Consider the following 24267-nt stretch of genomic DNA (forward strand, 5'->3'; position numbering starts at 1 on the left):
CTTAAATGCCTGTTGACATTCTTCTGTCCACTCAAATGGATCTTCTCTTCCACCTCTCGTAGCCTGGTACAGTGGCTTAGCCAACACGGCGTAGTTGGGGATCCACTGTCTACAATATCCTGCTGATCCCAAAAATTCCCGCACCTGTCGCCGGGTGCTGGGAGTGGGGATGGCACAAACAACTTCCTTTCTTTCAGCTCCTAACATCTTCTTTCCTTCGGTCAGATGGAACCCCAAATATTTCACCGTGGGACAGCACAACTGGTCCTTTTTCTTTGACACTTTGTAACCCTTTTCTTCCAATGTCTTGAGAAATCTCAAAGTATGCTCTTTACAGCCCCCTAGTGTCCGGCAAGCGATAAGCAGGTCATCTGCATATTGAAGCCAAATTCCCTCTTCTTTAGGTATTACAAAATCCTGTAAGTCTTTGGCCAGGGCTTGACCAAAAATGGTCGGGCTGTCCCGGAACCCTTGAGGAAGGCGTGTCCAAACATACTGGGTCCTTTGCCCTGACTGCTGAGATTCCCACTGGAAAGCAAAGATCGGTTGGGATACAGGGGCCAATCGAATGCAAAAGAATGCATCCTTTAAATCCAATACAGTAAACCATTTGGCAAATGCTGGTACTAGACTCATCATGATGTATGGATTTGGCACTACCGGGGTTAGGGGAACGGTGACTTGATTTACAGCCCGCAAATCTTGAACTGGGCGATATTCTCCTTGTCCTCCTGGTTTCTTGACTGGGAGCAGGGGCGTGTTCCATGGGGAACTGCATGGTACCAATATCCCATGCTGCAGAAGTCGCTCTAGATGCTTTCTGATCCCCTGCACTGCCTCTCGACTGACGGGATACTGTGGCTTACATATGGGTCCCATTCCTCTTTTCACTTCCACCACCACCGGTGGAACATATTTAGCTAATCCTGGAGGATTATCTTCTGCCCACACTAAAGGAGTCTCATGCCATGGCCATTGTATTTCTTCAGTAAAAATCCTAACTTGAAACAGTCTCCATTCCTCTTCCATGGGAAATGATAGCTCCACTTGTCCATTCTTCATGAACTGGAGTTGTGCTTGTAATTTTGATAAAATGTCCCTTCCCAATAAAGGGACTGGGCAGTCTGGGAGATATAACATCTTATGCTTGACCTGATGTCCGGCCAGATTGCAGGTGCGTTCCTTAAGGAAGGGGCACTTCTGGGTCTTCCCAGACACCCCTATTACTTTCGTAGTTTCCCGAGTTGGTGGACTAATTTTTGTATTTACTACTGATTTTTCGGCACCTGTGTCCACTAAAAAGTCCAATTGTTGGTCCCCGATTTCAAGTGTGACCATCGGCTCCCCGGGGTCCAACAAAACAAGAGCCTGGCTTCCTCATTCCTCTCCTCCATCCATATCTTCCCATTCTTCTTCCATCACAGCTGCTGCAGCTATCACCTCTCTTGCAGGAAAAGGTACGTAGTTCCCACGTCCTCTTCCCCTTCCTGGGTTTCTTCCTCTCTCAGGCCTTCCTCTTTCTCTCGGTCCTTCCTGACTTCCTTCTCTTCCTTCTGGGCATTCACCTTTCCAGTGTCCAAACTTCTTACATTTAGCACATTGGTCTCGACCTAACCTCCGAGGGGGCCCTCTTCTTCCTCCTTGTCCCCCTCTGGCATATCCTCCTCTTCCTCTCTGTCCACTTGCACTTTGTTCCATCATGGTAACTAATGCTTGGTATTCCTGCTTCTTCTTCCTGTCCTTCTTCTCTTCTTCTACCTGGTCCCTCGCCATATAAACTTGATCTGCGAGTGCCAACAATTCATTCATAGTCTTTCCTAGAAATCCTGGTTGCTTTTGAATCTTTCTCCGGATGTCAGGAGCCGCTTGACTGATAAAAGACTGTTGAATCGCCCTCCTACCGTTTTCATCCTCCAAATTATACGGGCTATACTTTCTATATGCTGCCTCCAGCCTTTCCAAAAAGGCTGTTGGTGACTCAGATTTTTCCTGTACCACTCCCTGAATTTTTACAATGTTGACGGGTCGCGGCGGGCCCCTCTTTACCGCTTCTACCAATATACGCTGGAATCCTCTCAGTCTCTGCAAATGTCCTTCTTCTGCGGTGTCCCATTGGGGATCTATTTCCACAGGAAACCTCTGTGCTCCCCACTCGGCTGCATCACCATCTTGTGGGGCACCAACCTGGGCTATGGCTACCCCATTATTCAACACTGCTCTTCTCTCCTCTGATGTGAACAACATATTCAACAATTGTCTGCAATCTTGCCAGGTGGGATTATGGGTTGCCATAATCCCTTCCAATAGCCTAGCCATAGCTTGGGGTTCTTCACTATAAGGTGGAGTATTATTTTTCCAATTCAAAATGTCACTACTACTGAAAGGCACTACCTGGTATGCTTGAACTATCTCATTCCTGTTGTTTATCACAGGCACCGTTCTCAAGGGCATCTGGAGGGCCGGTCCGGTCGGTGAATCACCAGACCACACCGGAGCTCCATGTCTCCGAGTTTGTGCCGGAGAAGCATCACTGGGCATCCGTTGTGACTTCTTCTTTTCCTTTGTTTCCTCCTGATATTTTTCTAGGCTAGGATAGTGTTTCTTGGCCGCTTCGGTTGACTCCGAAGAGTAGGGTGGGGGTCTCGTTCCTAGTGTAGGTGCACCGGGGGCTGTTCCCTGGGGTGGGGGGGGCGGTGGCAAGGGTGGCGGCAATAATTCCTGTTGTCTAGCCTGTACACTCAACTGTAAATCTGGGTAGTCCTCCTCATTGGATTGGAAAACTTCCTTCTTTTTCCCCTCCTTCTTCACCGCCATACATTTGCCATTCCTGCACTGTCGAACCCAACCTGGATCTTCTCTAACTACCCGTTCCCACGTAGCAATATAGACCCACTGGTTCGGATGATTCACAGCACAATATTCTTCCACTGTTCGGATCAGTTTCAGATCCCACGTTCCTTCTACTTGCCAACCTAAACCAAACTCTGGCCATTCTCCCTGACACAAATTTCTCAGTCTATAATCTCTTAGGTCCCTTGGATTCCCTGCTACGGCTCTGTTAGCAAAAGAGCCAAAATTATCTAAGATGCATTGTAAGGGAGTGGAGCTCTTTGAATTTTTCCCTCCCATCCTGCCTAATAGAGGGGACTGTCCTGGCCTGGGCACCTGGCCACTCAATGGCATGCGTCAGGAAACACAAGACAGAACCCCTTTCTACCTCCCTGGGAACTTTTTTTGTCCCTCCCAGCGCTGGCGTTCCCTTAATATCTCATGCAAACCCCTATACTTGCCAGATTTCTGTAGACGTCGGACCAACCTTCGCCCCTGGGCTTTTTCCCTGGATCCTAGCTGGTTTCTATGGAACCTTGCTGGTGTTGCAGCTTCCACCGTCAGTCGGCGTTGGCATCAGAGGCAAGCACCGCAGCCGGTCGTGTATTATTCAGGGGCCCCTTCTCGTCTCACGGTAGTTGCCTCAGGCCCCCACCGCTGAGTTGAGGCCGTCCCGCCAACGGGATCCGTCTCCAAATCTCCTGGCCCGTCTTATAGGAAAAAAAAATCACGTCGGGGTCACCAGAAAATGTAGCGGAACCTTCGTGCTACGGTTCTTGTTGGCGCAGTGGAGGAATTTGAAGACGGACAACTGAAGGAATTCCAAGAAAACAGTTTTATTTCGCTAATGGCCACTAGGGTTCCCCCTAACACAAAGTAAGTGCTTCTCCAGGGGAACCCCCAGTGGCAGGCTGAGTAAACATTTATACACACTACAGGGTTCGGGTTATGCCCGCCCACAAGCAAATTCATTGGCTTAGAGTTGTGACGCTGCCCAATCAGTGCTGACCAGCAGGCCGGCTGCACTCTTTTTTGTGCCGTGCTCACAATCCTTCAGAGCGCCTGCGTACGCATGCGCTGTTTGTTTATCTTTAGCTTTCATTTCTTCAGAAACACATGATTTCCCAGAAGTCACATGTTTCTGTGAGTTTATGCACCCGGGTCGCTAGCTGTCGCCATCTCTGCCCATATATGGTATTTCCTGGGGTTCCTTAACCTCCCGCCTCAAGATCACCAAAAATGAGGTGAACATAATTGGGTCAGTTGGCATCCTTCTCTTCATTGAACTAGGCTTCATTGAGCATGCAAAGTCATATTGCTAGTCCAGGATCAAGACCAGGATCAAACAGCTCTTCCTCATCCTTCATCTGACATTAAACCGCTATACTTTGAGATTTGAGAAGATTCTACCAGGCAGCTAGGAATCCGTTGGTTGTATTCTGCCTGTTGTGTAAACAAATAAGCAAGATTTAGTAAAAATAAATCAATTGAATATAAACAACTTGAATTAGCGTAGGTATCATTGTCTGCACTGCTTCAGCCAGCCTGAACATTCTGTACTGGTAGCATAGTTCACAACCTGCTCACATAGGAGGGAACTAGGGCACACTTAATGATTAGGATAGAAACTAAACCACACACACACACACCTCTTTACACCAGCTTGACTCCTTGAGTGCATAGGTACCAGTCAGTTTTCTGCAGCCATCCTTCTCAGCGATGTACTTAGCAATTATCTTTGCCATGACAAACTCTTAAGCATCTCTAAAGGAAGCAGTTTAATATGCTCCTGAAAACAACAAAACTTGCATCACCATGCAACACAAAGGAAAGGATTGAGGGTTCAATTGCTCCCCAGTCTCCTTCCTTAAAGTACACTTCAGTATCTTACTAATCTTTTATGCCTATTGTGACTTGTAATGAACATCTTCTTCTGCAGTCCTTTGGAAAATGCATTTTAGTGCTGCGGTTTTGAAATCCTTTTGAAAGCCCTGTGCAACTTAGTGTCTCTGGCTTTTGAATAAACATGTGCAGGGTCAAGTTGCCCATGCACTGTTCAAGAAGGAGTCCTTCAAATACCATCTCCAAGTCTTCCTTGGCAACCCAAGGTACTTCAAGCACTGTCCATCCACTTTCCATCTGTGCTTCTTCCTGCAGAGATCTGGTGGTGGCATTGGCGGGGATAGTAGTGGGGAAATAAAATCTCTTGTTCCAGATGGTTGAGAGGATGTGTGCTCTCCATTATTGGCAAAAACAAGCACTTACACATCTCAGGATATGTAAGTAACAGAATTACAGCTGGAATGATCCCCATTTTTTAAATATGGGAAGTGCAAGAAAAAGCGTAAATGAGAAACATTGGCAAATTGATTATGAAAACCACAGATTTAATTATTTCAATTGCTAAGAGATTTATTGTGGCAAAAGAGGAAATATGCCCAAATGGATGTGTTACAAACAGACTCAAATAGATCTACACTTATTCTGTTTGTTATATTCATTTCTTCTTTGCTTTTAGCCTTTCTGGTCTTCTTAATTCATTCTATGTAGATATCCAATTCAGATTTATTTTTTTTCGTGTCAGGAGTGACTTTAGAAACTGCAAGTCGCTTCTAGTGTGAGAGAATTGGCCGTCTGCAAGGATGCTTCCCAGGGGACGCCCAGATGTTTTGATGTTTTACCATCCTTGTGGGAGGCTTCTCTCATATCCTTGCACGGGGAGCTGGAGCTGACAGGGGGAGCTCACCCTGCTCTCCCCGGATTCAAACCGCCGACCTGTAGGTCAGCAGTCCTGCTGGCACAAGGGTTTAACTTATTGTACCACCGAGGGCTCCTCCAATTCAGATAGAAAGGGGACATCAATTTTTCAGGTGTTACAAGATTTCTTTTTGATTTTGCTGCAGTAGACTAATATGGCCACTCCTTTTAAAAAAGACAGTATGTGAGATTTATAAGGTTTCATTCACACAAAAAAGAATTTGAATGGATGAACTTCCCACACACTTGACAAGCTTCTGTTGAAATCCACTCCACCCCTTCCGCATACAGCATGCATTATCTCATAAGGAGGTAAAAGGCAAAAGTTTGCAGGGTTTAAAAAAGGAAGTGGCAACTTTCCTTGGAGGAAAAGACTTTGGGGTAATGAATTGACAAACAGGTTACAACAATTAACACTGACTTGCTACAACATCTCCAAATAAACATGCTTCAAAGATTCCTTTGAAAAGGAAAGATGTGTGAATGTTAATAAGTATACTATTTGAAGCTAAGCGAGCTTGAGGAAGTGCAGCATAGATTAATTTATTTGATTTCTCTTTCCAATATGGGAAAGTGTAGAGCACTGATTTTAAGACAGTGGATGTTACACATTATTAATTTGTTCAGAGTAAATATTCAGTTTAGACAGCTCCCTCAGGGTCAAACTTTTCATATTTTTGAGCAGAAAGTGGCAGCATGTTGATATACCTGATTTTATTTTTATAGTCAGTTCCCCATATCCACAGATTTTGTATCCACCGATTCAACTATCCATGGCTTTTAATATTTTTTAATATTTTTAATATTATTTAAAAATCTCAGAAGTAAACCATGATTTTGCCATTTTATATAGGGGACACAATTTCACTGATGTAAAATTCCCCCAAAACTCCATGAATTAGTTAAACCTTCTGAAACTTGATGTGCTAACATTACAGTAAGTTTCACCCCAGTAGCTGTAAAAATTAGGAAGAAAGGAGCTTCTGAAGTTTCTCCAATTATAGTAATTATGCTCAATTACAATAATGAAAAAGTAACAAAATTTCATTACTTTCGTTATAGTAACACAATTTTCACTAACCATACTTAAGAAACATTTTAGAAATGAAATGCCAACACTCCCTAATTTTGCAAAGACTTTTGAAACATTTTTAATTGATCACACATGCTTACTGGATAATGTATACATGCTTGAAACCCAAGCCTCATTGATGGGATTTCCATTGTGTATACGTAAACTGCAACTCCCTTCCATTGTAAAAACCTCTCCCCATTCATAAACTGGCTTACATGTGCTGGGGAACTTTCTTGTCTTCATTGATGGGATTGGAGCAGGCCTGCGGTGGGTGGAATCAGCCCTTGTCTCACCAGATAAACCCAATCACCCTTAATCACATCTTTTTGTGCTTACCTGGACTGGACATTAAGTCAATCACAGAGCTTTTGCATTTTGCATCAACACATTCCTGGACTCAGACCCCTCACAGGGGAGGTTTTTTTTTTTAATGAACTTGGACTTTAAATCTACCAGTCACAAGTCTTTCCTGTTGGGGAACCTCCTCCAGCCTGTGACGTCAGGAGGAATCCCCAGCCAACAGGAGCCTGGATCCAAACTGGGCCAGCTTTTCAACCAATCAGGGTAGGGCGCGGGTATTTTGAATGGCTGTCAAAGAGGATAAAATGTCCCTGCATGCTTTATGTTGGTTCTTTTTGAGCGCAAATCTGATCTGGCCAGATTTAATAAACCTCTGTTTGTTGCCTTCAAAGCCAGTTCGTGTCTTGATCTGGCCTTTTGGAAGTAGCAAAACACGTCAGGCTTTGAATCCACATCTTCACAGTTAGCTGAAATCAGTCATAAGTCTCTTTGACTACTGGAACTATGCTCAGAGGGTGCCAGGAGGGCTGTGACCAGTTGTATTGTCTTCCCAGCTCAAATTCTTGATTTTGCAAGTCCTTGCTTTGTTATATATATTAAACAGACCTAGCTGAGAAAACAGGACCAAAGAGCAAGAATGAGAAAGATGGGCTGGAATTTTGCAATGGAGTCACATTCAGCAAGCAGTCTCTTTGTGTGCATCTTGCTGAAACTGGGATTTTACTTCTTCCTGGGACAGGAAGTTGCAAGTGTGTATCCTCCCACTTAATGCTATGGGGTAGAAGGAAGAATGCCTTCAGCCCCTGCCGAGTTACTTTTAAATTCAGTCTTGGCCTTTGGTGCTCTTTGTTATATAAACACAAGTAGCACAGACATATTAATCAGCCTGCCACGGAGGGCGGAACAGAGCAGCAACCTCAATACCACCCACTCTTCATTCTCTTTCCCATTTCAGGCTGCTATTTTAAGAAACACATTATTTCCTGCTGTGATTTTATATTTTTACCCAGCTTCTAATTTGGGCTCTGAGGCAAATGATGACATACATATCCCTCCTCTTTACCTCTCCAACCTCTTTGTTTTTGTTCCTCTCATTCTCCCCCACCCCTCTCTTCCCCTCTTATAACCCACTTGCTCCCTCTCTTGTTTTTTGTTTTTGTTTTTTTGCATTGGAAATCTCATATCTCGAGTGGCCAACTGAGACAGGTCAGTTTGTTTTCATTTCTCCAGGCTATACAAGCCAAGTGACTAGTCACCATAAATCATTCTCTTCCTCCCTCAGTATCTGCCTCTTGAATTTTACCACCAGCATAAGACCCTTGAAATTCTCAAAGATGTATATTTTAGTCCCTATGGTGTTTATGAACTAAAAAAGGTTCGACTGATATAGTGGTCAGAGTGCTGGATGAAGACATTCAGATTCTCGTCCACATGAGTTATGAATCTCATACAGCGTCCTGGGGTCATTTGCCTCCTTGCTGTCAGCCTGATCCACCTCACAGGGTTGTTTTAGAATAAAGTGGGAAAGCCCTGTAAGCCAATGTAAGATCACCAGAAAAATGGCATGGTTCAATGTAATATCGAGCTGTTCTGCCTATAGGGTTACATGGAACCATGGCTTATTCTCCTGGCCTCGAGTCAAAGCAAAGCAGGCAAGGGAACACTGGAAATCCAGTGTCTAAGTAAAGACAGTCTTCTAACTCACATACCTTTTTATTATAATAATGATAATGATGTTGTTGCTGGTGGCATGGCAGTTTCCTGGGCACAGCCATAGCCAAAAGTAGAAATATATATGTACTAATTTAGGATTACCTGATATGGAGCATTAAGAGAACTGGTCCTGCAGACACAATGGCCAGTCTAACAATTAGCAAGAGCTTATTACTACTATGTCCTTAAAAACAAATATGTAGAGAGTGAGTGTATGGGGGAATCCTATTCTTCATCCAATCATTTTCTTACTGCACATGAAAAAGTCTAATATGTTCACCAGATGAATCTTGTGAAAAATTGTATACAATTTGTATATAGTGGGAGAGGAATTGGTAGAGAGCTAGCAGAGAGCTAGACAGGGGGAGTGTGTCCCTGTTGGTTCTCTTGGATATCTCAGCGGCTTTCGATACCATCGACCATGGTGTCCTTCTGGGTCAGCTCTCAGGAATGGGTCTTGGGGGCATTGCTCTGGAGTGGCTCCACTCCCTCCTTGGGAATCGTACCCAGTTGGTGAAGCTGGGGGATGCCTGCTCGAACCCCTGGATTGACCTGTGGGGTCCTGCAAGGCTCCATTCTATTCCCCATGCTTTTTGATATCTACATGAAACCGCTGGGTGAGGTCATCGGGAGTTTTGGAGTTCGGTGCCACCTCTATGCGGATGACATCCAACTCTACTACTCTTTTTCACCAAACTCCAAGGAAGCCTCTCAGACCATGAACCTGTGCCTGACTGCTGTGATGGACTGTGATGTCTCATGGGCCTTAGAGTTATGACCCTAGCGCCATCATGGATAATGATGACGAAAACATGGGTTTTCTGCCGTCTCAGCAGGAGACGGATTTCTTCCAGATGCCTGTTGTTGACGATTCTAGCCAGGACCTCATTAAAATGGACCTTGAACAAGTTTATCCCAGTGCCTCTCCTCCCTTTGCGAGAAAAGAATCCTATGCTGCGAGTCGGGGCCAGAAAGAACTATCAAGGAGAAGCCTCAGATTAGCAGCCAAACAAGACGTTAATTAGCTAAGTTTCTCCTGGGAATTTGCAGGGAGGAACGCAGCTGCAGGAAGATGTGTTTCGCTTCTCTTTCCCTTGAGAAAGGAAGCTCTGGACACCTGCTTTGCAGGAAGATTGAAGTTCTTAAAAGTTCCCCGCACCGAGGAATCCGTGCGGAGTCAACAGATCAGCTTCAGGACTAACTTCGGTTCCAGCCTAGTGTGGACTGCGTTTTAAGTCTACAACTCCAGTTTCCTTGCCTTGCCTTGCCTTGTCAAGTGTTCATGAACTATCTCGTTGTGTTTCCAACCTTGGATCTTGTCTCAAGTATCTAGCTTTGTTTCCAGTTCTTGCTTTGGACTTACTTTGAATTCTAGAAAAACTTTGGACGTTTCCCCTCTCTACTGCTTGGAAGTAGAGTGTGTTTCGGTCTTGGGATTACAACTTTGAACTCTAATATTAATTACTGGACAATATATTTCTGGACTTTAATTGGCCTTCCTTGAAAGGCCTATTGTTGGACTACATTTTTTACTTGTTTTTATTCTACTATAATATTTCCTTAATAAAGATATTAGATTGTTTTTGGCTTCCGTGTGTTGGTTCTTAGTGCTCTGTTCCTTGGGCGTGACATGGACTGGATGAGGGCTAAAAAGTCGAAGCTTAATCCAGACAAGACGGAGGTTCTCCTGGTCAGTTGAGGGACCGAACAGTATATTGGGCGGCAACCTGTGCTCGATGGGGTAACACTCTCCCTGAGGGCGCAGGTCCGCAGCTTGGGGGTCCTTCTGGCCTCATAGTTGTCGCTTGATGCTTAGGTGACTGCAGTGGCCGGGAGGGCTTTTGCACAAGTAAAACTTGTGCACCAGCTGCGACCATATCTCGAGAAGTCTGATTTGGCCATGGTGGTCCATGCCCTAGTTACATCCAGATTAGATTACTGTAATGCTCTCTATGTGGGGCTGTCCTTGAAGACAGCCCGGAAACTCCAGCTGGTTCAGAGATTGGCAGCCAGGCTCCTAACTGGAGCCAATTACAGGGATCATACTACACAGCTGCTAAAACAGCTCCACTGGCTGCCGATAAGCTGCCGGTCCCAATTCAAGTTGCAGGTCATGACCTATAAAGCTCTATATGGCTTGGGATGAACCTATCTCCGTGATTGCATCTCCTCCTATGAACCGGTGCGAGCCTTAAGATCTTCCTGAAAGGCCCTCCTCTTGCACCTGCCACCGTCTCAGGCACGGTTGGTGGGCACAAGGGAGAGGGCCTTCTCGATGGTGGCACCCTGGCTCTGGAATGCCCTTCTTAGAAAGTTTAGGCAAGCCTCCACTCTACTCCACTCTACTCTACTCGTGGGGCCCCTGGTGGCACAGTGTGTTAAAGCGCTGAGCTGCTGAACTTGCGGACGAAAAGGTCCCAGGTTCAAATCCCGAGAGCAGAATGAGCACCCGCTGTTAGCCCCAGCTCCTGCCAAATTAGCAGATTGAAAACATGCAAATGTGAGTAGATCAATTGGCAGGAAGGTAACGGCGCTCCATGCAGTCATGCTGGCCACATGACCTTGGAGGTGTCTACAGACAACGGCAGCTCTTCGGCTTAGAAATGGAGATGAGCACCAACCCCCAGAGTCGGTCACGACTGGACTTAACATCAGGGGAAAACCTTTACCTTTACCTTTATTACCACTCTACTCTCATTCCGTAAAGAACTGAAAACCTAGTGGTTTAGGCAGATTTTTGAATAGAGCTTCTTAGACCCTTCAGCTATGCTTTTGTTTAGCTAGTTATCTACCCTTACCCATCCTGTATTGGAATACATGGCACAATTAGCACTTTATAGTTGGCCATTTTAACGCTAAACCCTGGCCACTGTGCTTGGATTCATTGACGGAGTTTTGTTATTAGATTTTAAATGGTAGGTTATGTGTTTTTATGATTATTTATGCACCTTGTTGTGTCTGATGTTTTAATTGCTGTATTTTAATTGACTGTATGTTTTTAATATATTGGAAACTGCTCTGAGTCCCTTGAGGAGATAGGGTATATAAATAAAGTTTTTGTTATTATTGACACAAAGACATAGTATGACACAGCAAACAAGCTAGATATGCTGGATTTCATATCACAAAATCACAAGTCAAACACTTCCCAAGTGTCTAGGACTGTGTGATGTATTTTCGGATGATGCGCACAGATCCCAGTAGGGTTGCCTTTTGCAGTTGGCAGATCGTAATTTTGTCAATGTCTATTGTTTCCAAATGCCGGGGATACATTTCCAACTACAGGGATACACAGTAATGCAAAGGTGCACATTTTCCAGGTGGAATTGGGTTGTAAGTGCACCATTTCAACATGTTCTTTTCAGCAGTTAACACGATTCCGCCTGACTTTGGCTAAACACTGTTTAGCCACTCCCCATTTTGATCCAGTTACTTCCCGGTTTTTAGCCATGTGTAAAAGGGTCCTAAGAAACATCCAAAAGGCAAATCTTGATTTTGCCATTTTATATGAGCACCATTTCAATATGCCATTGTATATAATGGGACTGGAGCAGGCATGGGCAAACTTTGGCCCTCCCGGTGTTTTGGATTTCGGCTCCCATGATTCCTAACAGTCGGCTGGGATTTCTGGGAATTGAAGTCCAAAATACCTGGAGGGAAAAATTTGCCCATGCCTGGGCTAGAGCATCCATGGATTTTAATGTCCACGGGGCCTTGGAACCATTCTTCAGTGGATATTTTACATTGACTAATTAATTACATACATGTAGCTAAGTAACATCTCCTGGTTCACCTCCCCAAGGCCACCTAATTAGCCAACAATCAAATTGCGCAAAGGAGACCTGTTCTGCTAACGTTTCTATCACCCTGTGATAGATGTACTGCTTCTAGTTCTCACAGCCTCAGTCCCTGGTGGGAGGAGGCTGGAAACATCCTCTTCCTTATGGCCCTGTCAACAAGTGAATGGATCTCCTTTGTCCAGTGCAGTTACTGGTTATTAAGGTGGCATGAGGGTGGCACTTAGGTAGTCTCAGAATAACACCATGTAGTCTTCTTGAATATGGAGCAATTGTGGATCTGAAACTCTGGGTTCCAAGTCAGTAACTGCAATATAGAATGCTGCCAAAAGCATAAGAAGATATTGGAAAATAATATGTGAACTGCGTTGTGACATTTTAAGCTTTTGTTCTGGAAATGATTAACTAGCGATCAATTCTGAAAATTGAACCTTTATGCTCATATTTTAAAATGTAAGCTGCTATAAGGATAAAAAAATAGTCAGTGCAATTGAACAGAATATTTGAGCACAAGATGACATACTGTTGAGGAGTAACCTACATGAGAATTCTCCCTTTCTTTGTGCAAGTGAGCTATTATGAACATTTGTATTTGTTCATATGTGTGTGTCATATTTTTTGCAAATTGTGCAAAATTCTGCCCAGGCCACTGTCTTCTTGCTTCTTGTAGCTACTAGCTAAGCAAAGACAGCAAACAATAGAGACAGGTTGGGGTACTCTCTGTGACCATTACTTTATATCAGTTTGTGTAACAAATTGACTTTATGACATTTTACAATTGACACAAATCAGAAACAAAACAAAACAGGCTGGCATTTCATAGAATCATAGAATAGTAGAGTTGGAAGAGAACTCGTGGGCCATCCAGTCCAATCCCCTGCAAGAAGCAGGAAAATCTCATTCAAAGCACCCCCAACAGATGGCCATCCAGCCTCTGCTTAAAAGCCTCCAAAGAAGGAGCCTCCACCACAGTCCGCAGAGAGTTCCACTGCCAAACAGCCCTCACAGTGAGGAAGTTCTTCCTGATGTTCAGGTGGAATCTCCTTTCCTGTAGTTTGAAGCCATTGTTCCGCATCCTAGTCTCCTGGGCAGCAGAAAACAAGCTTGCTCCCTCCTCCCTATGACTTTTCTTCACGTATTTGTACATGGCTATCCTGTCTCCTCTCAGTGTTCTTTTCTGCAGGCTAAACATGCCCAGTTCTTTAAGCCACTCCTCATAGGTCTTGTTCTCCAGACCCTTGATCATTTTAGTCGCCCTCCTCTGGACGCTTTCCAGCTTGTCAACATCTCCCTTCAATTGCGGTGCCCAGAACTGGACAGTATTCCAGGTGTGATCTGACCAAGGCAGAATAGAGAGGTAGCATGACTTCCCTGGATCTAAATGCTATACCCCTATTTATGCAGGCCAGAATCCCGTTGGCTTTTTTAGCAGCCGCATCACATTTCTGGCTCATGTTTAACTTGTTGTCCACGAGGACTCCAAGATTTTTTTCACATGTACTGCTGTCAAGCCAGGAGTCCCCCATTCTGTATCTTTGCATTTCATTTTTTCTGCCTTAGTGAAGTATCTTGCATTTGTCCCTGTTGAACTTCATTTTGTTAGTTTCGGCCCATCTCTCTAGTCTGTTAAGATCGTTTTGGATTCTGCTCCTGTCTTCTGGAGTGTTAGCTATCCCTCCCAGTTTGGTGTCATCTGCAAACTTGATGATCGTGCCTTCTAACCCTTCGTCTAAGTCGTTAATAAAGATGTTGAACAGAACTGGGCCCAGGACGGGACCTTGCGTCACTCCACTCATGACTTCTTTCCAAGATGAGGACGACGCATTGGTGAGCACCCTTTGGGTTCGTTCGCTTAGCCAATTACAGATCCATCTAACTGTAGTTTTGTCTAGCCCACATTTTACTAGTTTGTTTGCCAGAAGGTCGTGGGGGACTTTGTCGAAGGCCTTGCTGAAACCCAGGTAGGCTACATCCACAGTGTTCCCTGTATTGACCCAACTTGTAACACTATTGAAAAAAGAGATCAGATTAGTCTGGCATGACTTGTTTTTGGTAAATCCGTGTTGACTATTAGCAACGACTGCATTTGTTTCTAAATGTTCACAGATCACTTCCTTAATGATCTTTTCCAGAATCTTACCTGGTATCGACGTGAGGCTGACCAGACGGTAATTGTTTGGGTCGTTCTTTTTTCCCTTCTTGAAGATAGGGACCACATTCGCCCTCCTCCAATCTTCTGGGACTTCTCCTGTTCTCCAAGAACTCTCGAAGATAATTGCCAGTGGTTCTGAAATAATCTCAGCTAGTTCCTTCAAAACTCTTGGATGTAGTTGATCTGGCCCTGGCGACTTGAATTCGTTTAGTGCAGCCAGGTGTTCCTGGACAACTTGTTTCCCTATTTGGGGTTGGATTTCCCCCAATCCTTCGTCCATTCCATGTTGCTGAGGTTGAAGATGGCTTTCTTTTTGTGAGAAGACCGAGGCAAAGAAGGCATTAAATAGTTCTGCCTTTTCCCTGTCCCCTGTCACCATCACCCCATCTTCTCCTCACAGTGGCCCTATCGCCTCCTCGTTCTTCCTTTTTCTACCAACGTAAGCAAAAAAGCCTTTTTTGTTGTTTTGTTGTTGTTCAACAGTAACAACTGGCATGTGCTCTTTAACTCCTTTAGATTTCTATGAGGTATCAATGGCCAAACACGATCCCAAAGCCTACTTTGTGTCCAGGCAGCACCCTGGCCAAAGTATTTCCAAGCCACTGGAGTTTTTTTCCCCCAGGGATGGTGGTGGTATCATCTGACATAACTGCAATGATGGAATTCTATTGTTATTGTTACTTTAATGATGAAGAAACTTGGTTACAATTTTTAAAATTCACACAGTATCTCTGGGAGTGAGGAAAGCATTCTCACTGTAGCAAAGCAGGGATGAATCCATTAGCATAAATCAGGATTTATAACCTTTATTTGTTGTTGGGAGATGGGATGAGGCAAAAACAAGGTAGATGGAAGAAGTTGTCTTGTACCATAACCCAGTGGCTAGTAAATAAAATAGAACAATTTGATTACCTGAGGGATACAAAAAATGTAATGATGACAGTTAACAACTAGTCATTGTGTTGATGTTTTTATTATGGTTGTGTTATATGTTTCTGTTTCTGGTAATTGAATGTTTTACCTACAATGGAAACCGCCCTGAGTCCCCTTGGGGAGATAGGGCGATATATAAATGTTGTTGTTGTTGTTGTTGTTATCTACTTTGGATATACAGTACATGGGAGGCCTTTTGACAGCAACAATGTTTTTCTGAAACTGAATTCATACACTTTGACCACATCCAAACTGGACCAATTTGTTTATCATCCTCTTAGAATAATATTGTTGTATGCTGTTGTGGATAACATAAAATCAACAAAAAAAGTCTATAGCATGAACATTCAGCTGCCAAGGAGCAAAGAAAACCTATTTAGAAATCATTAAGTGGATCAACTGGGAAGAAAGGGGAATCAGAAGGACAAACCAGTTGAGCAAATTGCGTCAACTCTTTCTCCCTGCGGCTGCTTAGCTTCTCCCTCCTCATTTGTACTTGGGTTTATAAACACCAGTTTTTCAGTTGTTGTTTGCAGAGGCTTGGAGAAAAGGCCCCGCAGACAGCTTTGAGAGGTCACTGCATCCATTGGTTAATAATTATTAGTGCAAGAGTGAACTGTGGCTCTGAAGGGTCTCAACATAGTTCCTCCGCTCTTGGGGTAGTGGGTTCAACATTTAACAAGGCAATCACCTAAAGGGAAATACTGGAACTCTGAGGACAGCTTAACTAGATCAAGAGAAGATAAGTCAGCATGGCCCCTGGCAAACCTTGCTGTCCATTTTAGATCGCATAATGATGGTATAAACCAGAGATGCGTTGCCTGTTTCTGGGCTTGGTGCTGGTGAAATACTGATTTTTATCCTTTCTTCTCTTGAACATACATACCAAGTCCCAACGTGTTAAAAAATTCCAAGTACTTTCACTCATGTTCTTGGTCAGGTCTATGCCACAGCTCAAGATGGAAACCAAACCAAGGCACTGGAAAGTGTCAAAAACAAGCTAGACCTGAGAAAACATGCTTTTCAAGGAGCGGGTGTATGCTTCTTTTGCAATAAACTTCGACTTAAAATCATACAACAAAAATGATTTGGGAATTCTGTTTCTTAAACACTGAGGCTTGATTCCTATGCAGTGCTCACTGTGTCTGGTCCTCTTATGCAGGTAGTGAACACTCTCTCATCACACAAGTTTGGATCTGGTCTGCCAGTCCAGTGAGCTTCTGAACAATATTGGCATTGATGGCAGTCCTGGATTTACACACAGAAGAGAAATTAGTTTGTAGTGTACTATGGGTCAGGGATTCTGAGGGTTGTGGTCCTTCAAAGTAATTTTCTAACCTTGAGTTCAAACATTAGTTAACAACAGAGTGATTTTGCCTCTTTGTGCTAATTATAATTAACACCACAAATTATAAATGTAACTATGGGAGAAGAATTAGTCTAGGGGAAGGGGGAATAATAGCACTGCGGCTCCTTTAAAGCAAAAACCCAGTAGCTATGACTGGATTTGCCACTGCTGGGAAATGAATCTCTAGAAGCTGCATTTTTCCCTCTCACAGTGCCTCAGGGGTTGGTTACTAAATTTGGTTACTGGGCTTAAATAATGCAGCATGGCAGGGCCCAGTGGGTTTGAACATTGTCATATCCAGATAATCCTCTTCTTGGTGGCTGAGAACTCTCTTTCTCTCTCTTCAGCCGCTGCACAAGGGTTTGAATCTGACAAGGAACATCATCTTAAATAATCAGCACAAGCCAAGATGAGTCGGAGCTGTAAAGTTCTGTTTCCTTCCAAGAGTGACCTATGCAGTTTCAACAGTGCCTTTCAGCATGCTATTTAAACCTCCCCCCCTAACACACACACACACACACACACAGACACACACACACACACACGTAAAGAAAACATACCACAAATGTGACATTGTCTGCAGGAAAGCATCAATGTGAAACAGCTCTTTTATGACTTTTTGCAGGAACATGGCAAGCAAAGAGGAAGGGAAGAGCAGGCAGAAACCAAGCCTTGAAGCTGGCAAGGTCATTAAATGCTAATCAAGGTGATTAATTACAACACTCACACTTGCCTCCAACAGACAAGAGTTCTTTCTCCCACCCTGGACCTTCCACAGATATATAAACCTCCCTTGCTTAGTTTCCAGTATACCTCACAACCTCTGAGGGTGCCTACCATAGATGTGGGCGATACGTCAGGAGATAATGCTTCTGGAACATGGCCATACAGCCCAGAATACTCAAAGCAGCCCCAAAAAACTTATAGTTAAAAGGTAGAAATATTTAAAGAAGGGGGAATTGTCCCACGCTTTGTTTTCCAGACAGACCGGCATCATTTCACAGATGAAAACTGGGACGCACATGGCCCAGCAACATCAGAGTATGGTCAAGATGGCCAAAATTTCTAGTGAGGATGAACAGACAAGCTGGGAGAGGCTACAGGTTCTAGTGGTAAAAGCAAGAGTCTACCTCATCTCTTGCATTAAGTGCAAACTCTTTTTGCACTTTGAATTCAGATTGCTGCAACTGAAACAAGGGAAATCGAGAAGAGGAGAGCGAAACCCAAATGTTTTGTAAATCAAGATGTCCATGCCAAGTTGGGACAGTTGCCTATGACACCACTACGATTCTCTCACACATTCATGGTTGATATTAATATGCGTCTCCTAGGGCTTGCTCAAGACATTGTTTTGCTGGAGGCAAATATGAAGATCACTGCTTATGAACAAAACAGATCAGCCTGGCTCTTGAATATGACTTTATTGGTGGCAACAACTTCATCCACTCCACCTATCAGGTAGGCACAAACCTCTTTTCCAAAGTCACTAGAAGATGGACAGACTTGATATTTAGGATGCTCTGGCCAGACTGGCCCCCGGCATTCTCTTTTTGATCAGATGTCTCAGCCAACATGGGAAACATGGGGCTTTCCAAGTATTCTTTAACTGCAGCTTCTAGCAGGCTTGACCAGCATGACTAAGATGTGGAAGACTGGAAGTTATCGCTCCCAACTCTGATTTAGGATGATGTCAATTTCCTGGCCTATTATTTCTAAGTAATACAACCACTTGTTTGTTGTTGTTTATTTATTCAGTTGCTTCCAACTCTTTGTGATCTCATGGACCAGCCCACGCCAGAGCTCCCTGTTGGCTGTGGCCACCCCCAGCTCCTTCAAGGTCAAGCCAGTCACTTCAAGGATACCATCCATCCATCTTGCCCTTGGTTGGCCCCTCTTCCTTTTTCCTTCCATTTCCCCAGCACCATTATCTTCTCCAAGCTTTCCTGTCTTCTCATTATTTGGCCAAAGTACTTCATCTTTGCCTCCAATATCCTTCCCTCCAGTGAGCAGTCGAGCATTGTTTCTGGGAGTATAGACTGGTATGACCACTTAAAAAGGTAAAAGTTTTCCCCTGATGTTAAGTCCAGTCGTGACCGACTCTGGGGGTTGGTGCACATCTCCATTTCTAAGGTGAAGAGCCGGCGTTGTCCGTAGACACCTCCAAGATCATGTGGCCAGCATGACTGCATGGAGCGCCATTACCACTTACTACAGACTAAAAGTCTCACCTGTCAGATTTGGGTGCAGTTTCATACACTCAGCTTCCAAATTGCCAATACAAAAGGAAGCAAGTCTCATCATGTTCTTTACCTTGTTGTTGGCTTATCCTTTCTCTTAGTTTAGATCAATGCAGCACCAATACTGTCCATGATGGAGAAGAAAAGCAGAAACCCAAACCAAACTGGTGAACAGACACAATGGAAAAACTGTGGAACAAATGAATTTCTCATGAGACTTTTTTTATGGGGGAAAAGGAAGAGAACACTCAAAGGAGAGTGAAAACAAAAAGCCATGAACCTTCTGAAATGCAATGAACTTCTCTAGACTTGCCATGAAGACACGCTTACAATCTTCCTCCAGGCCCTGAAGCCAGAGTTGTAATGCTATAATTTTATTTCACAATCGATCCCTATTTATGTTGATGGTTTCTCTGGTGCATCCACAGGTCACACTTTAAATCAGGTAACACTTGGGAGCAAATTGAATTGACAACTTGTCCTATAAGCAGAAGTTGCACAGCAGGGTGGCATCACAGTGGCTCTTCAGCTTGGTTAGGTTGGAGATTAAGGCTCTCTGAGACCATCTCTGCCAAAACCAATGAAGCTCTCTCAGACTCGGCTTACTCCCAAAGGTCCTAACATCTGTTGAGGGCAAAGAAATCAATTATCTATATTTCCTTTCTATCCAATGAGGTGTTTTCTGTAACACAAAAATTCACATACTTTTGGTTGGCAAAAATCAGATGGCTGTTTTGTTTACTATGATGTGTGAGGTTTTGTGTATGTATACACATCTTATTCCCCTAGATCAGGAGGTCATTGCACTGAATATTAGAGCTGCTTTATAGCCATACCTGCTTCATGTCAATCCAACTCAGATGTACATCCAGTGAGGTTTGGATAATCTGAAAACTGTTAGGGAAAGATGTAGGGGCATAAGTTCAGGAAGCAAAATGAGTAAGCAGGGAGGCTTCTAAACCAGTGGTTCTCAGCCTGTGGGTCCCCAGATGTTTTGGCCTTCAACTCCCAGAAATCATAACAGCTGGTAAACTGACTGGGATTTCTGGAAGCTATAGGCCAAAACACCTGGGGACCCACAGATTGAGAACCATCGTTTTAAACTGTGTGTGTGTGTGTGTATGTGTGTATGTGTGTGTGTGTGTGTGTATGTGTGTGTGTGTGTGTGTGTGTGTGTGTGTGTATATATATTTCAAACTTATATGCCGCCACTCTCCTAGGGCTCGGGGCGGCTTACAAGAACCGGCTAAAATCAACAATTTAAAAACATCTTAAAACATCTTTAAAACATCTTTAAAAATATCTTAAAAACATCCTAAAAGCACCTTTTAAAACATCTAACAGAACTCAAAGGCCTGCCGAAACAGGTGTGTCTTACATGCCCTGCGGAAAGCCGACAAGTCCCGCAAGGCACGGACTTCAGGTGGCAAGGTGTTCCAGAGAGATGGTGCCACTGCTGAAAAGGCTCTGCGTCTAGTTGCTGTTAGACGCAAGGCCTTAAAACTGGGGACTTCCAACAGGTCTTGGTCCTCAGAACGGAGGGATCTCTGGGGTTTGTAGGGAGTGAGGCGGTCCCTCAGGTACATCGGCCCTAGACCATGTAAGGCCTTAAAGGTAAGTACCATCACTTTGAAAGTGATCCGGTGCTCAATTGGTAACCAGTGTAGCTGCCGTAAGATTGGTGTTATGTGGCATCTCATCGGGACTCCCGCAAGGAGCCGGGCAGCTGCATTTTGCACCAATTTGAGCTTCCGGATCACCGACACAGGAAGGCAGATGTAAAGGGCATTACAGTAGTCCAGTCTCGAGATGACCGTAGCCTGGATCACCGTAGCCAGGTTGTCCCTAGACAGATAGGGGGCTAGCCGTCTAGCCTGCCGAAGATGAAAAAAGGCGGTTTTGCTAACGGCAGAGACCTGGGCCTCCATCGTCAGTGAAGGGTCCAAGAGGACTCCCAGACTCTTTACTAGTGAAGACGGGTGTAGCGCTTCACCATCCAGGATTGGCAACTGGATATCCCCACTGCCTGGTCGGCCCAGCCATAGGATCTCCGTCTTTGCTGGATTCACTCTTAACCTACTGGAACGTAACCATCCAATAATGGCCTTGAGGCACTGATGAAAATTGTCGGGTACAGAATCCGGTCGGCCTTCCATCTTTAACACAAGCTGAGTGTCGTCAGCATATTGATAACACTCGAGCCCGAAATCTCGGACCAACTGAGCAAGTGGTCGCATATAGATGTTAAACAACAGAGGGGAGAGAATGGCCCCCTGAGGAACCCCACAATGTAGAGGGGACCTTTCAGAGACCAGGCCTCCCCTCTCCACTCGCTGTCCACGGTTGTGAAGAAAGGAGGCCAGCCAATTTAAAGCTGTCCCCCTGACTCCAACAACGGCAAGGCGGTGGGTCAAAAGATTATGATCCACTGTGTCAAATGCTGCAGTGAGGTCTAATAACACGAGCAACACCGACCCGCCCTGATCAAGCTGGCATCGAAGGTGATCCGTGATGGAGACCAGCACAGTCTCTGTCCCGTGTCCCGCACGAAGGCCGGACTGGAAGGGATCTAATCCGGCTGTGTTGTCTAGGAACTGTTGCAACTGCTCCGCTACTGCCCTTTCAATCACCTTGCCCAGGAACGAGAGGTTCGAAACTGGGCAATAGCTGGAGGGAACCAAACGATCTAAATCTGGTTTCTTCAGCAGGGGAGAGACCACCGCCTCTTTTAAACCCTCTGGAAAGACTCCTTGCTCCAGGGAGCTGTTTATTATCTTCAACAGAGGATCACGTAATCCCTCCATGCAGGATTTTACCAACCAGGAGGAACATGGATCGAGGGAGCAAGTGGTCGGTCTGGCTGCAGCTATGAGCCTATCGACAGCCTCTGCGTCCAGTGGGATGAACCGGTCGAGGGTAGGCCCAGCAAGTGGCCATGGAGTCTCAAGTTCTCTCCTTGTATCAATTGTGGCAGGGAGGTCCTGGCGTAGTAGTGAGATCTTGCCAACAAAATAGCTTTGGAAGGCCTCGGCTGAAGGGGCCTGATCATCACTTTTTGGGACATTAGGAACCGTCGTTAGAGATCTAATTATTTTGAACAATTTTGCCGGTCGTGAGCTGGCGGATGCTATCAAAGAGGCATAATATACTCGCTTTGCTTTGATGATAGCATGCTCATAGGACTCCATAAATGCCCTGTAAGCTGATCTCGAAGCTCTGTCATGAAGTTCTCGCCACACGCCCTCTAGCCATCTCTTTTCCCGCTTCATCGATCGAAGTTCCTCGGTGAACCAAGGAGACCGATTTCGGCGGGGTTGGAGAGGGCGTCTAGGGGCGATCTCGTCGAGTGCATTGGATAGCCTGATGTTCCATGTGTCCACCTGCACATCGATCGAGTCGCTGACAGGCTCCAGATCCTTCAGAGCATTCTGGAACCTACTAGGTTCCATAAGTCTTCTTGGGCGAGCCCAAATTGGCTTGGTGCCCTTGTCAGGTGGGTAGGCATGCTCCAGCCTGACCCTCAGGGCACAGTGATCCGACCATGGAACCTCTATAATAGAGGCTTGGGTCACTTGAATTCCTGCGCTGAAGATCAAATCTAACGTATATATATTAGAAAATGTGCCACTGAAAGGTTACGTTAAGGAAGGGAGCATAAAACAATGATCCCTTATTGCCCTCGGGCTCATAAAAACCAGGCTGTGAGGCACAAGCTTTAGTTCAGTGAGCCCAGGTACCAGATTTATGCAAAAGGCAAGTATGTTGTAATTTAACTCTTCACATTATTAGAGGTCTAAAATGTCATATAAGCCAAGCACATATTGTGCGTGTAATAACAGAAGGTCTCACAAATTAAACGTAATTTAGGTCATGCCTTATATGAAGATTATTAAACCCAGTGTCAAATATTACCTAAATGGGCCACTATCTGTGTAGTTAGCCTGAATACATTGGCTAATCCAATGCCTGCCCCAAAGTACAGGAGTGTGGCAATATTATTATTATTATTATTATTATTATTATTATTATTATTATTATTATTATTAATGTTTATTTATACCCTGCTTTATCTCTCTTGAAAGAGTGGCTACTTTAGCTAACAGATAATCAGCCAGAAGTAAATCTTCTTTTGCTACCTTCTTGTGACATGTGTACTTAGAATTCTGTAATATTCTGAATACTTTTGAAAGTATTAGGCTGCCCTCTACTGTTCAGCATTGTTAATAACAGAAACTACTATAGATTTTGACATCTTTTGTAGCGTATGATGCTTACACAGGTTGAGTATTTTGTATCCAAAATGCTTGGGGCTAGAAGTGTTTTGGATTTGGGATTTTTTTTTTCCAGATTTTGGAATGCAGTACAGTACCTGTATTTGTACATGCAAATATATGTTTCTTACACCATATAGGGATAGCCTGGAAGTAATTGTATGCAATTTTTAAAATAATCGTGTGCATGAAACAAAGTTTAGGTACACTGAACCCTCGAAAAACAAAGTTTCTACTATTTCAACCAATCATGTGGGCAATAGATTTTGGTGTATTTTGTATTTTGGAATTTTGGATAGGGCGATTAAACTAGACTTCTTCAAATTTACTTAAGGGGAAGACATGAGCAATCTGAAACAAAAACACATGCACTTTCTTCCTTGTGGGGCAGTTTTATACAGTCATTTAACCCCAGTCAGAATATGGATTAAAGTGAGCCGGTTTCCTGCAGAGCACCTGCCAGACACTTCCGGATCCAATTGGAGGCTGGGAAGGTGGCCACAAAAATCTGTTGATTTGCAGATTGATCAGAGCCTAGGAATATTTTTTTACCTCATCCAACAGAATATATCTCAGGCCCCTTCCACACAGCCATATAACCCAGAATATCAAGGCAGATAATTCACAATATCTGCTTTGAACTGGGTTATCTGAGTCCACACTGCCATATAACCCAGTTCAATGCAGATAATGTGGGATTTTATACAGCTGTGTGCAAGAGCCCTAAAAAACTAAATTCTAAGGATGTTACATGCCATTTTAGATACATCCGCCACTGGAGATGCAAGTTTACCTTAATTGGCCATTCTGAGATTGGTCTAGCTTGGCAGATAATGGGTGCATAGGATTAATGCA

This window comes from Anolis carolinensis, chromosome 1 (genome assembly GCF_035594765.1).
Source record: "Anolis carolinensis isolate JA03-04 chromosome 1, rAnoCar3.1.pri, whole genome shotgun sequence".
Lineage (NCBI taxonomy): Eukaryota > Metazoa > Chordata > Lepidosauria > Squamata > Dactyloidae > Anolis > Anolis carolinensis.